At 38.8% G+C, this 22389-nt stretch overlaps 1 protein-coding gene across 4 annotated transcripts in view; it reads left to right on the forward strand.

Moving 5' to 3' along the window:
* Positions 1-22389, forward strand: part of NCK2 (NCK adaptor protein 2) — a 166497-nt gene that overhangs the window by 59416 nt on the left and 84692 nt on the right. For 3 of the 4 annotated variants that reach the window (XM_050922570.1, XM_050922578.1, XM_050922561.1), the window contains one exon: positions 5160-5233. The exons of the other annotated variant lie outside the window; for it this stretch is intronic. The gene's annotated coding sequence lies outside the window, so the exon portion shown is untranslated. The remainder of the gene's footprint in view (positions 1-5159; positions 5234-22389) is intronic. 4 annotated transcript variants of the gene reach the window in all.

Below are 22389 nucleotides of genomic sequence, written 5' to 3' on the forward strand. Positions count from 1 at the left end.
GAGGATTCTCTGCAGCTTGAGGTCTTCAAACCACAATTTGAAGACTTCAATAACTCAGACGTAGGTTAGGAGTTTGTTATAGAAGTGGATGGGTGAAATTGTATGGCCTGCATTGTGCAGGAGGTCAGACTAGATGATCATAATGGTCCTTTCTGACCTTAAAGTCTGAGTCTCTGTGCCTTTTCCATTTCTAATATAACTTTTTTTGATGAGGTGACCAGAACTGCATGCAGTATTTAAGGTATGGGCATACCATGGTTTTACATGATTGATATTTTTTGTCTTAATTATCTGTCCCTTTCCTAATGGTTCTGAACATTTGGCTAGCTTTTTTGACTGCTGCTGTTGCATATTGAGTGGGTGTTTTAAGAGCGCTATCCACAATGCCTCCAAGATCTTTCTTGAGCAATAACAGCTAATTTAGACCCCATCATTTGTATGATATTTGAGATTTTTTCCAAAATGCATTATTTTGCATGTGGCTTATATCCAGAATAGGAGAATAAAATGGAAACATTAAAGTTTTAAATCAGTTCCATATAAAGGTTTTTTTGCTTTCCATTGTCAGCATCTTCCGCTTTACGTCTATGTGGACAATAAGTGTTTGGCTGGCAAAACGTATCTTAACCATGCAAGATATAGGAAACAATAAGTAATATCCTCTTTGGATCGTCATACTTTTTTTATCCCAAGCCAAAGGATGAACTATTAATTATGATATTTAAAGTTCCAGAAATTTTGCACTGTTTTTAAGACTTTCTCCTTAGCCCTGAATACTTCTTGAAATATTAGGACTTGATCCTTTTCACAGATGAGAGCATAGCTTATCCCGTATCATTTTCTCAAAACAGAAGTTCATTTTATTCATAAGAAAAGGTTTTCCAGGTCATGCTGAGTTTTTAAAGTTCAGCTGCTCATGTCTGATCATAGTATTTTAGCCTATTTACAATTAATATTTTAGAGTTCTGTAAGTGTTATTAAATCTTGTATTGACGTAGGTATTCTCCAGTCCAAATCTTTGTTTCTGTATTCTGTAGTCCTGGGGAAAATGATGTTTTTCTAGTCACTGAAATATTCTTGTAATGAGTATTTTATTAGTAAGTTCTATGTTTTTTCAGCTTTTTTTGAGATCCAAATTCCCATCCTTGAATTGCCAGTCGTTTTGCAGCTCACACATTTCCCATCCTAACCTGTGAAGATTTTGGTTGGGGGCAAAAATTGGTTGTTTGAAGGAGGTGGTTCTCAGTTTAATATGTAACAGGATAGCTTTCCATGTCCAGCCAGCTAAAGATTTTCACAGGGTACAAAAACGAAACCAGAATGGAGCCAAGAGAAGATGGTGACTACCCTCCATCTTGTGCTTGTGTGCCTCTCCCTCTGTTGTGTTTTGTGTCAGTGTTAGGGGCTTGTTTATACTTCTGGCTAAACTGGCACTGCTGCAGTGGATGCAGTGGTGTCGATTTAGGGGGTCTGGTGAATACAAGCTAAGTTGATGGCAGAGCACTCTCTTGTCAATGTCTGTACTCCACCTTCTCAAGAGGCGGAAGATAAGTTTGCGGGAGAGCATCTCCTGTCAACATAGGTTGACTTACAGTGGTGTAGACCAGACCTTAGTATCAAATCAGTAATAGCAAAGAGGTTTTTGTGTTGTATTGTTTTTCCTTTGAAAATTTGACACTATCAAGTGGTCTTATTATTTTGACTTATTTTTCTGAAGGTTGATTGAGATGTAGAAAATGGAACTACGGTTGTCAGTTAAAAATGCTGGATTGTTTTCCTTTTAGATATTTGGAAAAAACCAACCCAGTCCCCTTTAGGGTTGCTAACCCTCTAGGGTTGGCCTGGAGTCTCCAGGAATTGAAGGTTTTTTCACATAACAATCTTTAATTAAAGATTAATCTTTAAGAATACGTCCAAACAAAATTGGCAACGCTAGTCCCCTCTCTGATCTAAACTACTACTTTTGCCATCAAACATGAGAAACAAACAAAAAAAGGCCTGGGGAGGTATACAATAATCATATCTGTGAACTGGGATTTATCTGTGAACTGGGATACAATAACTGGCAAAAGAAAAAAGAAATCAAAGTTGTTACCAAATAGGCACAATATTTTGTGGAGACACATTAATTATCTAATAGCTACTTAGATGTAAAGTATGTGGAGGACTGGGGGAAAAGAGCTAGGATTAGAGGGAGACTTTGAGTAAAAATAAACGTTTTTTTCCCCATGTTATCCAGAGTATTCTTCTGGTACAAACCTAACAGGATGTTACAGAATTTTTATCAGTAAGTGTGTGTGGGGGTGGTATTTCTGCCCCCTCCCCAGCACTAATTGATATTGCTTCATTTATTTTCTCCCTTCAAGATCGCTCTTAATCTTATAATTGCTAATAGAGAGCGCTAATTTCCAGTGAGAATTACAATAAATCCAAAATAGGGCACAAAAATTCTCTGCTTTTCCTCTTTGTCTACTGAATCTCAGAGCGACAAGATGGGTGAGGCAATATTGGACCAACTTCTATTGGTGAGAGAGGCTTGCTTTTGATCTACACAGAGCTCTTCCTCTGGTCTGGGAAAGATACTCAGAGTATCACAGCTAAATACAAGAGCAAAGAGATAGTTTAGCGTAAATAGTGTGCATATATTCCAAGGGACCATTCAAGGTGAAGTGGCCTGTTAGCATCCCTGTACTCATAAGACAAAAAGAGGAGTTAGTGTGTTACAGATTGTTGTAATACGCCATAAGTCTGATGTCTCTATTAACACCATAGAATCATAGGACTGGAAGGGACCTCGAGAGGTCATCTAATCCAGTCCCCTGCACTCATGGCATTAAGACCATTCCTGACAGGTGTTTGTCTAACCTGTTCTTAAAAATCACCAATGATGGAGATTCCACAACCTCGGGAGACAATTTATTCCAGTGCGTAACCACCCTGACAGTTAGAAAGCTTTTCTTAATGTCCAACCTAACCTCCCTTGCTGCAATTTAAGCCCATTGCTTCTTGTCCTATCCTCAGAGGTGTGGAAGAACAATTTTTCTCCCTCCTCCTTATAACAACCTTTTATGTACTTGAAAACTGTTATCATGTCCCCTCTCAGTCTTCTCTTTTCCAGACTATACAAACCCATTTTTTCAGTCTTCCCTCGTACTCCAGTTGAGGCCTAATCAGCACGGAGTGGAGCAGAAGAATTACTGCTTGTATCTTGCTTACAACTGCTAATACATCCCAGAATGATATTTGTTGTGTTTTTTTGCAACAGTGTTACATTGTTGAATTGTATTAAGCTTGTGGTCCACTATGACCCTCCAGATCCTTTTCTGCAGTACTGCTTCCAAGGCAGTCATTTCCCATTTTGTATGTGTGCAACTGATTGTTCTTTCCTAAATGGAGTACTTTGCATTTGTCTTTATTGAATTTCATCCTATTTAGTGCAGACTATTTCACCAGTTTGTCCAGATCATTTTGAATTTTAATCTTATCCTCCAAAGCACTTGCAACCCCTCCCAGCTTGGTGTCATTTGCAAACTTTATAAGTGTACTCTCTATGCCATTATATAAATCATTGATGAAGATATAGAACAGAAGCAGACCCAGAACTGTTCTCTGCAGGACCCCATTTGTTATGCCCTTCCAGCATGACTGTGAATCACTGATAACTATTCTGTGGGAACAGTGTCTAGCAAAGTAATGAATTTAAGCTCTCAGGCTTGTCTTTTGAAAGGGCTGTGCAGGTTTCCTTTGAGGATGAGCACTGATACGTCAGATATAGTGGAATCACTTTGTGAAAAGTGTTCACCCACAGGTGGCATGGGGTTTTTGTCTTTTATCATTTTCCTGTGTCATTTCATTAGAGAGCGTGGTGATTGTCTGGCTTCACCCACATAGTTGTTATCAGGGCATGTAGTGCACTGGATGAGGTACACCACATGGTGTGATAGGCATGTGTAGGACCCAGAGGTCTTGAAAGCAGTGTTATAGAATCAGATTATTAGGGTTGGAAGGGACCTCAGGATATCATCTAGTCCAACCCCTTGCTCAAAGCAGGACCTAGTTATGAGTGGTGTTGATCATTGTAGGAATGGAGATAATGTCTGCAGGTTTTGCATCTGTTTGGCAGGATCTGGTGCCCCTTTGAGTTGGTGTGGCCTGATCTGTGGGGAACTTGCATCTGATGATGAGCTTGGACAAATTTGGGGCTTGTTTGAAGGCCAGAAAAGATGATTCAGAAATTATTTCTTTCAGGATGGGGTCCTCCTTGAGTCTGGGTTGTAGTTCCAGTGTGGAGTAGTAGGTAACAACTAAGTGTGTTCAGTCAGAGGGGGTTTTATTTCTGTACTGAAGCAGGTTTTCTTGTGGTATTTGGGTGACCCGTTCCATGATGCGATCTATACATCCACCAAACAAGGGCACTCCACCAGAGAAGTAATTTTCATTAGCTAAAAATTACACCATAAAAGAAACGAAACACAACTGTCATTTTTGTTCCTTGCTTGAATTGGAATTTTTTTTGTTTGATTAAAACTAGGCTAGCTATTTCCGTGGATATGTGTTAGCATTTTGGGAGCACAGTACTACCAATCATGAATTAATGAATTTGCAGTATGTGAACTATCAGACATGCTACAGGGTTTGAAATGTAATTAAAAATGGCAATGACTGTTCAAGCCCTTCATAGACCCTTCTAAAATATTATTCTATGACTAAAAATATTTACTCAGGTATAATTAACACTGTTTATTATATGGCATTTTTAAACATGGTAGCAAATTAATATACTATTGTAAAAAGGAAATGGCAGAAGTTAGTTGCTATGACAAATTTGGTCCTCTTAACTTAATGTATTTTTACTTCAGTTTATGCACAGATTGCCTCTCACAGCATGCTGTTTTTATTATTTGGATGGACTAAAATTCTTCACAATTCTTCTATATATAGCTCTTCTTGTTGAAAATGAAAAAAATTTTGGTGTATTGGATCATTCCAAATTATGTCTAACAAATAAACTAACTTAAATAAATTGTGCCACACTATATTTTCCCTGCTGTACAAATTTCCTTATGAAAATTTATACAGCTTAATCCAAATTGCATAGATAAAAATCCTGAGGTAAATTTATTGCTAGAATTGAAATGTCTGCATCTTTGCTGTTTCAGTGACTTCTTGTGAACGTAATTTTATTGGAGAATCCTGCCTTTTGCTGTCTGGATCCTTTAACAGTGTGCCAAAGGTGAGTTGACTCTGGCCTCATTCTCATAATTTAAGAGGATAGGAAGCTAATTGGATGAATTAATTGGTACTCTCTTTGTTTAATGTACTTCAGTGCTTATAAATTGTTAAAAGCTTTTTCCTCCACTAATTTGAGCCAAGTAAATTTTAGCTCTCTCTTTCATAAGTGAAGAGGGTCAGATTTAAGAATTAGATATTGCTGAGAGCTGTATTTGGCTCTTATCCTATATTTTCGGTTATCTTGCTTCAGGATTCTTTTTTACAGTACTCAGCCATAGTTTTTTAGCTTTGTTTTATTAACAGGCTCAGCATTGATTCCTCATGGTTTCCTAAAAACTAGCTCCATAATATAAATGCTATTGTATACGTTTAAAGACAAATAAACAAAATTCTATCACTTGCTTAATGTACATGGCCTTCTTATAAAGGAGGAGCAGAACTGTACTGAGTACATTTTAAGGATATTTTTGGGGCAGTTTCCAAAGACATGACGTTTCCTGATTAAATTGTGTTTTATACAAGATTCATTGTACAGAGGAATCTTGTTAATTTCTATTTTCGTAATCCACACACCACACCATTTGCACATGGCAACTGTACTCTGTCACCATGATTTAGCAGAAATTTATTTACCAGAATGCTGTGTGAAGAGGCTTCATCTTACTAAGACCTCGGTTTACAAAAAAAAATACGACAGAACACTGAATAGTCTTGTGGCTGCTGTATAGAGCTGGGAGTCATGAGATCTGTGTTCTTCTGTTCATGACTCTGCCATATATTTCTTAAATTGTTGAGAAGAAATAATCTAATCTCTCTGCTCCTTAGTTTCTTCATCTATAAAATGAAGAGGAATGTGTGAGACTGAGTTCTTGAAAATGTATAAAACATTTGAAATCTTTAGCTGGAAGGTAATATGGAAGTACTGAATGTGCTTTTAATTTGTTTTGAGTTCTGTTAAGAACCTGTATAATGATAGAAACTAAACATCACTTGTTAAATAAATATACAAGTGTGCTTAGTAATGCATAATTTTTATTTTTTTATGTTTGCTTGTTTGTAGTGGTTAACTTAAGCATAGTAATTTGTAATGCATTTTTAGCATAAATTTGGGGACATTTCACTGTATGTGAATTGGCAAAGATGCATCATAACAAAAGTGAAAACAAAAAAATACCACTGACTTTACCAAACCTTTTTTAACAATACTTGCTGTTTTTCATATGAAAGATGAAATGCCACTATTTGTAGTAGTATACTGTTACATAGTAGTCAAGGATTCACACACCACTTAGCTCAGAGTTTTGTCATTTCCTGGTAGACCTTGTGCGTCAATGTTAGGTGAACCACTTAAAATAAGAACAAACACAAAACAATCCTTGTGAAATTAAGGAGGAGTATGTGTATGTGCACACATACGTACACTTTTTTATTTTTTTTGGCATATCTCTAGACTTTCTTCTTATAGTAGAGATAGAAGTACGTAAACTAGTTTGGTAGAAGACAGCGTTAGAAGCTTTTTGTACACAAGGCACTGACTCATGTTTAATCTTAACCTGTGACTAGTGCAGTTGCCATTTATGGGATAATTTACACAGTTAAAGTTAAGGACATGCTTAAGTGCTTTTCTGAATCAAGTCCAAAATATGTACTTAATTCAAACTTAGGTTCCCATAGGCAAAAAAATTATTTTGTGATACGCATGGTTTATTTTTTGTAGCCATATGTGGTTTTTATGCTTTTCATACGTAATATAGTGACTGCACGTGTTCTGAGAATATCTTCTTTCATATTTAATGCATTTAAAACTAGGACACTTAGTGTAAGTTGTAACATATACATGGTCAAAATAGTCTGTTACATTGAAGAACACAAAGTTTAATGTGTAATGGTTTTCAGTAAATTTTATTGTATACAGATACTTGTTTGTCTAAGAAATTAAATTACTGTATATACTCGTTCATAAGCCAGATTTTTTTAGTAAAAAAGGGAAACACTCAGAGAAGGGGGTTGGCTTATGAACGGGTATAGAGAGGGAGAGGTGAGATGCAACCCTTCACCCCTCAACAGAGGGAGCAAGGAGAGGCAGCACAGCCGGAAGGGAAGAGATGGGGCCAGAGTCTCTGCACTTCTGGCCACGCTGCTCTCCCCCCAGCCTCCGAAGCAGCTGCAGCTCTGGGCTGGCAGGCTGCAGCTGTGCCGCTCAGCCTCGCCCCTCAGAGCAGTCTGTGGCCATGCCGCCAGAGCTTGTTGCAGACATGATGCCCAGCCCAGCCTGCTGGAACATGCTGTGGCCGTGCCGCCCGGTCTGAGCTGTCAGAGCAGGCTCTGGCCGTGCTGCCCAGCCTGCCAGCACAGCTCCAGCCAGGTCAGAGACATCCTCCCCTGGCCCTCCCCGGATAAGGTGGGAAGGGATGGGATAGGGAGAGTGTGGGGGTCCCGGGCCAGGGGTGGGGTCATATGAGGGGTGGCCACAGGGGTTACTCCGCTGACTCCCAACTTCTCCCCCCCCACATCCTCCCCCCCCCCCCAAAAAAATTCCCCACTAGTTGCTATCCTGGCCCATCAGGGTAAGCAGTTGGTGTGCCGGGCCACTTTGTTTATTTAGGTTTACCTCTGTGCCTGCAGATGCTCGAGGTAAACAAACCATCTCGGCCCACCAGCGGCTTATCTTGATGGCATAGGAGCCAAAGTTTGCTGACCTCTGAATTATAGGGTCAGCTTATGAACGAGTTATAAAAATTTTCCAGTTTTACTTATCTATCTTGGGAGGGTCGGCTTATAAACGAACAGGCTTGTGATCGAGTGTATATGGCAATATCATTTTGAAGTCCACAAATAGAATAGGCTTCGTTTTTCACTTGTAGAATTATTTCTGTCTTACTCAGAGAAATTCTTAAATGCCACATTAAAGAACATCTTGTGATGAGAACATCACTAAATTCTAATCTACGATTTTTGAGAGATTGATTTGCAAAAAATTGTTATCCCAGCATGAGGGTGTAAATATAGTCTGTCTTAGAATGTAGTATTGCCAAGACTATTACTCTGCAGTTTTAAACTGGGGAGACTTGTTACTAATTCCTTTGAATAAAAAAAAAGGGTTACATTTTACACAGTTTTACAATCCAAGATATTTGCTAAAGTAGTTTGGATAATATTCATAGGTGTACTGGCAAGAATTAATTTGGTTATAGGCACTTGGAGAAAATGGATATATGGAGCTTTATTTTTTTTTAAAGAGCATCTTTCTTCATAACCCTATATGCTAATTAGCTCATTTAATGATATACATGAGTGGAGAAGAGAGCGTTTAAGGCCATGTCTACACTAGTACTTAGGTTGGCAAAACTTGAGTTGCACAGGAGTGTGAAAAAACACACCCCTGAGTGACATAATTTTCACCGGCATAAGTAGTTGTGTGCATAGCGGTATGTCGGTGGGAGAGAGCTTCTTCCACTGATATAGCTACTACAACTCATTGCGGGTGCTTTAATTATGTCAGTGGGAGAACTCTCTCCTGTCAGCATAGAGCAGCTACACAAGAGATCCTTACAGTGGCATGGCTGCGTTGGTACAGCTGTGCCGCTGTAAACACTCTAGTGTAGATTTGGACAAGTGTAGCTTAAATTGGACAAGATTAGATGTAAACAGGTACAAACTAAAATTGTCACAGCCTCAAAATACTCAACAGGCTTACCAAAATGATGTCACATTGGGTTGTGATCAGACATCCCCAATAAGTATTTCTCCAGGGCTTGTGTAGGAGAAGTCAGTAAAGTGCTGAAGTATCTCTAAGTATGGGTTACTCAACACCTTGTGGATCGGGCACTTATTATAATATCTTAAACGTCAACTCTGTAGTTCATTAAAGGAGAAGAACCATAAATAAGAACATTTAATAAAGCTAGCTGATGGCAATGGATGCTGGAACGCTTCCTGGAATGTACTATGTTTTGGCATCAAGGTGGTTGAGACTGCTTCAGGATTTATATTCAGTTAAAACTTTTAAAGAAAATATTATGCACTCTTCCAGCTTGATGCTATACACATTTTGGTATAATATAAATTGCTAAGAGGATAAAGAGTACAAACCAAATAGGTACAAGATTCAGGTCAGGTCTACACTAAAAAGTTAAGTTTACCCAGCTATGTTGTTCAGGGGTGTGAAATATCCACACGTCTGAGCAACATAGCTAAGCCAACCAACCAACCACCTAGGCAGTGCTAGGCTGCCAGAAAAATTCTGCCACTGCCTCTCATGGAGGTAGATTTGAAGCACCACAGCTTTGCTGCTCTAGCAGTTTAAATGTAGACATAACTTCAGTCAATTATGTCAAACAGCACAGATGTACCTGGTGTAAATCTAATCCCTTAAATGCCGCTCTAGGTTTATATTAAAAAGATTTATTGAAATTTAGTTTCTTTTATTGATTGAAATTAAGAATACTGCACTAAACATCTCACAGTGACAGTATTTTTAAATAATTGTTTTAGGCAATGAAAATTTATTAACAAACTATAAATACACTTGAGAAGAGTTGACAGTGTGTTTTACATTACATAAATTATTTAATTCTTTTTCTTGATCAAAACAGTTAGCCAGTTTAAACAGATTTTTTTGTGTGAATGTAATAATCAGAGAAGTCCTTATTTGGACATCAAACCCATGTTTGTTTTTAAGTAGTATCAGAAATGGATCATTCAAGAGCACTTGTTTGTACATTCAATGTTTGCACATTTGGCCAATCCTCATTACATTTGTAGAACTATAACATTTTCTGTCATTGTCAGAACCAAGTCTAGAATTTATAGTTATAATTTGATATGGAGTCTTTTCATGCTTAACATCAGCATCAAATGCACCCCTGATTTGTTGTGACAGATAGTACCCTCTTATGGCTCTGAAGTGGTTTCTGTGATATACTGTTGTGATTTCAATCCAGTTTCTAATTATCAGATTCCACATCATCATCACAAAACCGCCATACAATTGAAATTAATTGTTGAGAATTCAGTTCATTTAAAAAAAGGTAAAAGGGGAGTTGCAATTTTTTCTTATTGAATACAGACACCCTGTGTGTAGCTTACTAGCCAAAGTTGCCTTTTTGAACTCTATACCTCTTAATTTGATTTATCAGATTTCCTAGTTCTGAGACACAAAGAAATTAAGGGTTTATGCCTGTAAAATGCTGAGTACTCTGGCCAATCCAGCAAAGATTTAAGCATATACTTAACTTTATTCATGTGCTTAAAAATTAAGGATGTGCTTAAAATGCTTTCCTGAATGGGGATCAGTGTGTTTAGCACCTTAAAAAAATCAAATCTTAACTGATTTGACCAAGGTCACACAGAGAGCCAGTTGCAGAAGTGGGAGCTGGCCCTATACTCATGATCTGGACTTATTATTAACAACCTAGTATACCAAATTGATGGAGATTTTGTTCCAATTTTTATAAGGTGATACGCTAAGTAGAAACAACCCAGAATTAAGGTAATCTCATTTAAAGCATGTAACTGTGACAGGTTTTGTGAGTTGATTGTAGATATACTTATATCATGGGACAAGTGATTTGGCTTATAATGTGTTGGATATCTCTAAATGCTACATCACTACTAGATATTTGACACAGTTAAGTAACATCAGAGGAGTGTCAGTGGGAGAAGGAGTGCCAGTGGGAGCCATGTTCCAGCGAACCAGCCGACACGGCAGGTAAACAAACTGGCCCGGCCTGCCAGGGTGCTTACCCTGGCAAGCCATGTGCCAGAGGTTGCCGACTCTTGCTTTATCCAAAGGGTGGGTGACTGATTACACAAGCTGAAGACTTCAGGTTGTAAGATTTGGGCTCAGAACTTTGTGATTGGGGATTTTGGGAGAATTAATTGGCTTCTAAGTTGAAAGTGTTAGCCACCCTGGGTCTCTGGGGTTTAAAGTGAAAATGCAATTAAAAATAAACATGCACATTTTCATTTGTGCTTTGAACGTGCATTCTACATTTTTTTTAGTAACCTTGCATAATTAGACTATATAGTGTGTGTGTGTGTGTGTGTGTGTAGGGGTGGGGGGAGGAGAAGTGAAGCTATCATCATCTCACTCATTTCATTTAAGCCAGCAGTGGTACGAAATGTAGATGTAGTGTGCATGTGTGTATACATACATACACTGTCCAAAGCCAGGAGACTCAAAATAGAACCTCAAATATATATGTAACTTGTCTCTTAGGAGCAGTATTGAGGCCTCAAAACAGCTGGCAGAGGGTAGCTATTTTACATGATTCTCAATTTAGGTCAGATTTGAACAATGAGGTTGCCATTTGTACTGATTCACTGCCGGGAATGCTATCAGTAGGAACATGGATTCTTCATAGTTGGAAGGATTGAGAAAATGTCAATTGACCTTTGATTTATTACTCACATTTTGTTATCAGGATTCTAATATTGATGCTAGACCCCATAGTAGCTGAACAATTTTCTTCCCTCCGAACAGATGGTAATTAAAATCTTAAGTGTATTCACACTTCTTGTATGTGTGCAACAGTGAATGTGCCATCTCTTCAGTGACTAAGAGAAAGAGAAAATATAATAATTTCTAGGTGGAAGGGAGTTGAAGTAAGCAGCAGCCAATGCCAGATAGCTAGATTAAGATTACAGCTACATGTCACTGCCAAATTGTAAGGATCAACATTCAGAAAAGTATGCTATGGAGAGTTTCCTGTGAAAGACTATCCTGTACTGGTTAAGGTCAGTATTGATCCAGGTACATGTAGGGAGATGCTTGTAGGGAGGAGTTGACTTCTCACCGTTTTAAGGTCACATGATCTGGTTGAGACCTCCAAAGGTTATATAAGGTATAAGTGTCTTTTCATTTGTATTATGTTTCTGTAATAGAAACTGACTCAATTTTTAACCTCAATTAGTTTTTGGTTAATACTTCCTATGGAAGAAAATTTGATATTTCAGATCCTGCTCCAGCAAAAGTTCTGTCTTCTACATGCATAAACCTTCCACTATTTGGTCAACAATTTTATTTTTCCAATGGAATGTCATGGAAGATCATGGTTGTGGAGGAAAAGGGAATTTTTTAGGTTGCTAGGGCAAATTATCTAGATGACTTTTCATATCACCTCATGAAAGCCTCTCTGTGTTAGTGGTGTTTAGTGGAGAGTTAAAGAGGATCTCTGTTTTAACTAAATTGATGCATAATATCCACAAATGCTCGCCTACTTGGCTGAGGAGCTCATTTGGAATGTAGGAAAATATCCAAGAGATGGTACTACTAAGAGAAAAAATAAATAAATGCCAGTATGCTAGAACCAAGGGCCATGAGGAAAGCATTCTGAATTTTTAAGAATCTTTTAAAAACAAAAGTTAATGTCAGGTAGGAAAGACTGTGTAGTAATTTTTATTTATGTTGGCATGCAAGGATGGAGATAAGTAGAATATTATGTGGGGAAAAAAATCTGGTTCCAATGGCCAATTATATTGCAGGAAATCAAAAGTCTGAACGACCTTCCCATAGTGTTTGGGGATCATGGTTTCCACAAAATGATGCACTTCTTAAACCAGTTCTTGTCTTCCTTAAAAGTCAGACAGCCTCAGTAGTGCAACCAATGACCTTCTGGTGACCTGTGGAATCATAATCATCATCCCATATATTCTTTGGATGTTCTGCCTTATAAGTTTGTTTGCAATATCTAGGTAGACACATTCTCAGATAATAAATCTCATCCATTTCTGGCTCATATGGGTCCTGTTTGTAGAGGTAGCTAAAATGCTTTGTATACCAAATTCTTTCCCAAAATATGGTTCTACATCTCAGTTTCAGGACTGTTCTACTATCCAGATGATTGGAAGGTAACACTATTTGTTGCAGAATATGTAAAAAAGGGTTTCCTTTCAGTGGTGTGCAAGACCATTTCCTGTTCCCTTAGAAAATCAAGAATGCAACCACAATAATGTGTTGACAAAAGCATCGTCATTTTAACTGCTGAGCTTAAGACTACACACTTAGTCCTATCCAGGAGAGAGATTCAAGACATCTGGTTGATTTGCAAATTTTTCTTTCCACTTCTTTTGGGCAGCACACATCTTTAAGTCTGCAGTTAAAGCATAGTATTTCTACATAGAACCTAAACCGAAACATTATCTATCTGTGAGTTAGGTGTCGTTAAAATACCTTTGCCTTGAAGCCATAATATAACACGTGGTTACTGAGCCTATAGCTGTCTTTTTCACACCATTTTTCTCTCTCTCGTGTGTGCACATGCATGCACACGTTTTCCTTGTGTTCTCCACCAGCAGGACTGTGTAATAGCTTCTGTTCTACCTTAATCAGAAGATGGGGATCTGTCTAGTTTTTTCTTCCCTTTCAGGCCTCTGGCATATCCTGAATGTTAGTAGAACTATAAAATTCTACCTGGAAAAACCCTAAGGATTTTTTATCCTCTAACAGATTAGTCATCCTGTGGGACAGGCCTAGGAACAGTGTCATAGTCTGTTATCTTTGCTCTCTGTATTTTTAATTTGTGAGTGTGAGAATTTACATGAAAAGTGCTGAAATGACAGTCCTAGATACTAAAGTCTTGGGCCTGGTCTACACTAGAAAATTAGGTTAGTTATACTATGTTGGTCAGGGGAATGAAAAATCCACACCGCATAGTTACATGGTTAATCTGACCTAAATCCCCAAGTAGACAGCACTAGGTCAATGAAATAATTCTTCTGTCTACCTAGCTACTTGCCTCTCTAGGAGGTGGATTACTATACCTGCGGGAGAACCCTCCCATCGGCACAGATAGTGTCTACACTTATATTGATTGTCTGCATAAGTATGGAACTGACAGCCCCAACTTTTTCACACTGCCCTGCCAATGTACTTTGACCATCTCCATCAGGGAGCATCTCTTGGATGAGAAAGTAATTTGGATTCCATAGTCATTTGGTCCTTGGGCTCCCTGTAGAACCAATTAACAAGGATACTAATTAGTGCAGATTGTGGTGTGATCACTTCTCTTCAAATTGCCATACCTCAAAAATAGGCAGGATAAATTGATTTGACTGGCAAATAAAAATGGTAAGTATTGGCTGTAATAGAGTGTACATTAATTCAGTGCTCATCAGACTAAATATATTTAGAAAATACTTACAAGGTGTTGTTTGAGTAGAACACCTCTGAGTGAGTGTTTTAATTAACAATTAGTTGTAGTGATATCACTTGACTTTTGTCAACTTCGCTAGTATACTCGTAATGAATTACTACAGAATAGTTATTTCCCCATTGTACTTTAACGCTTTAAGTATAAGGCTTCACCTAACTGCCATTAGTATAATTTCATATACTATGCACTGTTAGTAGTCCCCCCACCCCCCATTCCACTTTCCCAGTGAGTGTTCAAAATCCTTTTGTTGTCTTGGTCACCATTAAGCCAAGTTGCCTCTGCACAATAGCAGACATACTGCAGCAATTTCTTATTCTAAGTATAGGAAAGTACAGTACTGTAGTATCTCAGGTGCTCTGATATGGTAACTGTAAATATTGCCTTTTTAATGTCAGACCATTCTATTTGCTTTGTGCATGTAGATTTATTTTGTTTAAAGTAGTTTGGCTACTTGCTATAACAATCTATCTAAAATATCAAAGTATTTTCTCTGTTCAGTGCTACACATTTTTATTTTGTTATATATATAAAAGTGGTGTATAAAACTGAGCAGGTTAGTTGTATGTGTATTATGTCTGTATGATAACATCAAGCTTGTTTAAGTCAGTTAATTCTTGGATTGAAATGATCCAACACCATCAAATGTATGCTGCAAATATTATGCCTAACTATAATTCATGAAAATCTCCCTTTTTGCTGGTTAGGGAGTTAAAATATATTTTGTCCACTACATATCTTATAGCAAAATAAATACAATTACTATACACTCTGCAAGGTGATGAATTAGGTCATTTTAAATATTTACTTGTGTCATTTTATTTATGATAGATTCAATAGTTTAGAATCTACTGTCTTAAAGATATCAATAAAAAAGAAATAATTATTTTTTGTTAAATTCCTGGAGTAGCTTCTAATTTAATCTCCTGTGGGTAATACACATTTTATGCAATATGAAACTATCCAGCTAAGAAGATGTACTGTGCTTAATATATAATTTAATTTAAATGAAAGTGACTAAAGACAATAGTATATTTAGAGTAAAATAAAAAGGATTGGTTCTTGGAGCAATTGCCCCTGTGCATTCCACATCTGGTGTTCATGTCCCCATATGCATATGTACTGGAACTAAGGGTGCTGCCACACCCCTTGGTTTGAAGCGGTTTCCATCGTATGCAGGGTTTACAGTTGGTTCAATTATAAGTCAGAGGTGAAGTTTGGCCTTGAAACCTAATAAACAAACTGGGTGGAATTTGTGCCCGCCCCACCTCCCTTCATAAAAAGGGTATAGAATTCAGATTTTAGTGATTTACTACAAATTCTAAAGGAACAGAAATATTCTGAATATTTGAAGTAACAGTAGTTGAAAAATGTAACAAATCTAGACATACATTCTCGATTTAAAACAATGAATAGTGAACCAAAAAATGTATAATTTGTGTGAAAGCAAATTTCCACTAGTTGTTTGTAATGCTGCTGTAGAGTTCTGGAATTCAGTAATTTTTATGGAATATTTATATACCTAACACAGCAAGATTGATAAAGATTACTTAATCCCAGTAATCCGGTCGGTTTCTTTGAACAAAATGAGGGCAGAATATCTTTCTTTTCTTTTCAGAGACGCTCACTTTATCCTTCTGATCAAACTCTAAAATACCTGCATCTTTTCTACTTAGAACACAAAAAGTGAATATAGTATATGATTTTTTTTATTGGGGAACAGAAGGTTAGTTCAGTTTTATTTTCAGCTTTTTATAGACAGTATAAAGTGAAATTCCTTGCAAAAGTGGATAATAGTGTTCCGAGGGATTAGCAGTAAAATGTAGCAGGGTATGGTGGTTCTGAGCTGTGTCCTTTCATGTGACATCAAGGTTAAATTCATATATTTGAGAACTGTATTCTTTGTTTCTAAAATCAGTGAATGTGCTAATGCTTCTAATTAAGTTTAATTCAGAGACCAGTGATGTTTGCTTTGGTGAAGTGAAACATGAGGAAGAACAAATTAGGACCAGATCATTTTAACTATTTCACATGTTGAGATCGCTAAAGATTTAGTGAAATTTTAACCAGGCAGGGAAGGGTTCTTTAACATTTCATAAAATTTACCATATATTGTCTTCAATATTGCCAGTCTAGGCAGTAGTTTCTCATTATTTTACCTTTTTATTTAAAGATGAACAGAAACATGGCTCTCCATTTGAACTGACAGAATCACTATAGGTGGCATCAGTCTATGATCGGCAATAAGTTTGTTGGGATTTATCTTCCACACAGCATGTCACATCAGTATAACATACAGATAAACACTTTAAATTTTCCTTCTAATTTTTGTTTCCTTGTGCATGACTTAATGTATATAATTTTTCCTCTATTGTCACATTCCTTTCCACTTTATTCTTTAGCCTTTTCATTAAAGGGTTATACGAAGGCTGGTAGGTCTAATACTAAACCCTCCAGCTTTGTCTTGTGTAGTGGATGCTCCCTGCACTCCCCCTTCATTCTACCTACTTATTTTATTTTTATAAATTTCGATATGCTGCCTGTTCAGAAGAATGAAGTAAACGAGAGGAGTGGAAACTTGGCAGGCAAAAACAAAAGCTTGTCCTTATTTATAATTAGGGAGAAGCATCTACATAGTGACATTGATTGCTGGCTACTGATTGTTCTACTGGGGCTATTCCCAAGTAGGGACAAGGGCTTGGTCCTCTTGTGAGAGGTTTTCTTCACTGCAACTTAACTCTTTAATTGCCATGCAGTTCCTCTAAATCTTAAAGATGACTTAAAAAGATGCTTTTAAAAGTTGTGATTGTGCCTTTTTTCCTTCTTATTTTAAGTACAAAGGCCTGAAAGATGGTAGAATCTTTTTAACAAAGACATTTTTTTCTGAAATATTATCTAATTTAAGTGATTGATTAGGTGTTTATAAAACCATATGACTTTAAAAATTCTTTCCCACTCAGTGTTTGTTCTATACTCTTGTGATATCATTTCAGTAGTTCTCCAGTCTCCATAACATCATCTTCCCCCTTTTTAAAATCATTCAGGTCATCTTTAGGCATAGGTTTTTACCAGTTGCAGTTACTTTTTTACTGTATTGTTGTTCAAGTGATGGTCCCTATGTTTATTCCATGTGCTGGAGTCCAGAAGTTCTTCAAAGCAGCGTCCGTTGACCATGTATGCGTATTAGCTCCCCTTCCCGACTGAGGAGGTAGAGGGTAGTGTGGTCAACGCCTCTCCAGTTCTTTCTTACCCCTGCATGTCCTGAGTCGGAATCATGTCCTCCTTCACTCGATATTTAAACTGTAATATAAAACATTTCAAAATAGTTTTTATGTCAAGTTACATCTCAAATTTCTTCCCAAAAGTATTTGAGTTCCACATCAATCAGACAATATGCTTACCTGTATTTTCCCCAAAAGTCTCTGCTTCTTCCAAAGACAGAACGCTTCAGGCTGGTGTTCTACCTTCAAAAAATCAACCCCCGTAGAAAATTTCTGACACTCTTTATTGCTGGAGAAGAAAGATCATGTGAGCAAGCCATATCCTCCCGCAGGATTTCTAAGTGGGTTTCAGGATGCATCTTAAAATGCTACAAAATAGCAAAAATTCCCCCTCCTGATGGTGTTACAGCTCAGTGCTTGCAAGCACAGCTGTCTCCATGGCATATCTATTGGACGTTCCACTGCAAGATATTTGCAGAGCAGCAACTTGGAGTTCTGTTCTCAAGTTCACGTCACACTATGCTCTAGTCCAAGCAGTGACTGCAAATGCAGTTGTAGGAAGGGAAGTACTACAAGCATTTCTGCTGTCACCTCCCTCACACCCTCCTCTCATCTGAACACTACTTGCCAGTCGCACACTTGTGGAATACATATAGGGTGACCAGACAGCAAGTGTGAAAAATTGGGATGGAGTGGGGGGAAATAGGAGCCTATATAAGAAAAAGACCAAAAAACGGGACTGTCCCTATAAAATCATGACATGTGGTCACCCTAAATACATACAGAGACCATCACTTGAAGAAGAAATGGAGGTTACTTATTATAACTGGAGATTCTTCGAGGTGGATGGTCCCAATCTACGTTCCACTACCTGCCCTCCTTCCTCTTTGCTTCACATCCAATTGGCTTGCTGTAAGAAAAGGAACTGGAGAGGCTTTGACCCGCACTGACTTTTGTGCCCACTGCTTTGAAGAATTTTTGGACTCTGGTACATGGCACACGTGTACCATGTGTGGAATACAGATAGGGATGAGAGATCTCGAAGAACCTTCAGTTACAGTAAGTAATCTCCATTTACTTTCTCAGACAGATCTTCTTAAACTTTTTCTCCTTGATTATACTAGTAATCAAACTATTTCCAAGCTCATTTCAATCTCATGGGCTATTTGGTGTGAATTGCCCACGACAACTTTTTAACTACAAATTATTTTCCTAGCATAAACAGGTCCTAAAATGGGTTATCTAGTGTCAATAATACCAAGTTGTTTCTGTAGAATAACAACTATTTGCACTTTGTAATTCAATTGAAATATGAACCCACTCTCAGCAAGTTCGCGGATGACACTAAACTGTGGAGAGAGAGAGAGATACGCTGGAGGGTAGGGATAGGGTCCAGAGTGACCTAAACAAATTGGAGGATTGGGCCAAAAGAAATCTGATGAGGTTCAGCAAGGACAAGTACAGAGTCCTGTACTTAGGACGGAAGAATCTCATGCACTTCTACAGGCTGGGGACCGACTGGCTAAGGGGCAGTTCTGCAGAAGAGGACCTGGGGATTACAGTGGGTGAGAAGCTGGATATGAGTCAACAATGTGCCCTTGTTGCCAAGAAGGCTAGTGGCATATTGGGCTGCATTAGTAGGAGCATTACCAGCAGATTGAGGGAAGTGATTATTCCCCTCTGTTGGGCACTGGTAAGGCTATATCTGGAGAATTGCATGCAGTTCCCCCCCCCCCCCCCCCGAGAAAGGATGTGGACAAATTAGAGAGAGTCCAGGGGAGGGCAACGAAAACAATTAGGGAGCTGGGGCACATAACTTATGAGGCGAGGCTGAGGAACTGGTCTTAGTTAGTCTGCAGAAGAGAAGAGTGAGGGGGGATTTGATAGCAGCCTTCAACTACCTGAAAGGCTGGGATGGGTTCCAAAGAGGATGGAGCTCCGCTGTTCTCAGTGGTGGCAGAGGATAGAACAAGGAGTAATGGTCTCAAGTTGCAGTGGGGGAGATCTAGGTTGGATATTAGCAAAAACTATTTCACTAGGAGGGTGGCGAAGCACTGAAATGGGTTACCTAAGGAGGTGGTGGAATCCTTAAGGATTTTTAAGGCCCTGCTCGACAAAGCCCTAGCTGGGATGATTTAGTTGGGATTGGTCCTGCTTTGAGCAGGGGGTTGGACTAGATGATCTCCTGAGGTCTCTTCCATCCCATATCTTCTATGATTCTATGTATGGGAAACAGAGAGAAGCTATTTGCAATTTGTGAAAATAGATCTGAAACATTCTAAATAAGAATATCCTTTTTTTTTATGAAAGACAGTGTTATTTAAGAATCCTCATTTTCCAAAACAGCTGAATGCTTATTGAGTAAATAGGAAAGGCAGATCTTAGTGTTATCTATTTTAAATGGTGTCACGTTGATTAAGCATTAGCATCTTGAAATGCCCACATGCAGGAAATTTTGTGTCATAGCAGTATCACTAATGACATAAAAATTAAATCTGACTCTGGGGAGGTAAGCATATTTGAAGGTCACATAATTTGACATAGATAACTCCACACAGTACAATAGACTACTATTGCATGTGTTTAATGGAAAGTTGTAACTCAATTTTTTTTCCCCTTAGGCTCCTACAATAAACCGCTATCTTGCAAAATCACTTGGGATTTGTCAGACAATTGATAGGCTCCAGACTGGAGGCCTCTGCAGACATATCCTGGAAAAGGGGCTCTCAGGAGTGAGATTTAATGAAGGGGCCTGAGTAGCCGAAAGAGTCATGACAGCCTTCTCTGTGGCTTTGAAATATTTTAATTTGACTCTAAATTTTGTCATGTTTCATTTTCTCAGTGATTTCCAGATTAAGTTTTGAGAGAGTTCCTTTTTCCTATCAGTGTTGTGTAAACTGTGTTTTCTGGTTTGCGCTTCATCAACAGCAATTAAAATTCTGTAGTATAAATTTTGTTAAAATCTAGATCAGTAGATCTAGAATATTACTGCAGTATCTGAGCACTTCTTGAAATGTTTAAAATAAATAAATTAAATATCCCCAAATGGCCCAAAGTCTGCTTTTCTTTCCTATAACCCTAGATAAGTGGTCAATTAAAAATATTATTTAATATATTTTGAAGGTAGTGAGATTAGTGGTTATTCTTATCTTCTCTGATGATGGGTTCCAAAGTCTTGTCCTGCCCTGTCTCCTACTCTCATCAGCTTCATCCCTGAGGTGGAACACTTTCATAATTCCAGAGGAATGTAGATATCAGGAAATCCTTGTCAGCAGTGAGCGCACTCTGAGATATTGAAGGTTAATTTCATGGACAGACCTTGAAAGTTAAGACTGTGATTTTAAATTTGCCAGGTATTAAGTGAAGAGCCAGTGTAGTGAGCACAGCACAGAGGGTATGTCTACACTACGGGATTATTCTGATTTTACAGAAACCAGTTTTGTAAAATAGATTGTATAAAGTCGAGTGCACACGGCCACACTAAGCTCATTAATTCGGTGGTGTGTATCCATGTACCGAGGCTAGCGTCGATTTCTGGAGTGTTGCACTATGGGTAGCTATCCCATAGTTCCCGCAATCTCCCCTGCCCATTGGAATTCTGGGTTGAGATCCCAATGCCTGATGGGGGTGCAAAAACAATGTCACGGCTGATTCTGGGTAAATGTCGTCACTCAATTCTTCCTCCGTGAAAGCAACGGCAGACAATCATTTCGCACCCTTTTCCCCCTGGATTGCCCTGGCAGACGCCAAAGCATGGCAACCATGGAGCCTGTTTTGCCTTTTGTCACTGTCACCGTATGTGTACTGGATGCTGCTGACAGAGGCGGTACTGCAGTGCTACACAGCAGCATTCATTTGCCTTTGCAAGGTAGCAGAGATGGTTACCATCCCTATTGCACCTTCTGCCATTGTAAATTGACGATGAGATGATGGTTATCAATCATTTTGTACCGTCTGCTGCTGTCATGGGTGCTCCTGGCTGGCCTCGCTGAGGTCGGCCGGGGGCGCATGGACAAAAATAGGAATGACTCCCCGGGTCGTTCCCTTCTTTGTTTTGTCTAAAAATAGAGTCAGTCCTGCCTAGGATATGGGGCAAGTCTACTAGAGAGGCAGTGAGCACAGCTGTTCCAGGTCAGAGCCCCAGAGATCCCACAGAAATGATGAGCTGCATGCCATTCTAGGGGGTGCCCTTGCAACAACCCCACCCGTTGCTTCCCTCCTCCCCCAACCCTCCTGGGCTACCGTTGCAATGTCCTCCCATTTGTGTGATGAAGTAATAAAGAATGCAGGAATAAGAAACACTCACTTTTTAGCGAGATAAATTGAGGGGGAGGCAGCCTCCAGCTGCTGTGATAGTCCAGGGAGTACAGAATCTTTTCTTTAGACACGAAAGGGGGCGGGGGGCTGATGGAGCTCAGGCTCCAGCTGCTATGATGAGGATAGTTACCAGCCGTTTTGTACCATCTGCCGGAATGATTGGGAGTCATTCCCATGTTTACCCAGGTGCCCCCGGCTGACCTCACCGAGGCCAGCCAGGAGCACTCACGGGCTGATGACGGTTTTCCACCATTTTGTACCGTCTGCCATCAGGAAAGGAAGGGGAGGGGATGCTGCTGTTTAGCGCCACAGCACCGCGTGTCTCGCAGCATGCAGTAGACATACGGTGACATTGAAAAATGGCAAGAAACTATTTTTTTCCCTTTTCTTTCACAAGGTGAAGGTGGGAGTAAATTGATGAGGTATACCCTGAACCACCTCGGACAATGTTTTTGACCCTATAGGCA

The sequence above is a fragment of the Gopherus flavomarginatus genome, chromosome 1 (assembly GCF_025201925.1).
Source record: "Gopherus flavomarginatus isolate rGopFla2 chromosome 1, rGopFla2.mat.asm, whole genome shotgun sequence".
Lineage (NCBI taxonomy): Eukaryota > Metazoa > Chordata > Testudines > Testudinidae > Gopherus > Gopherus flavomarginatus.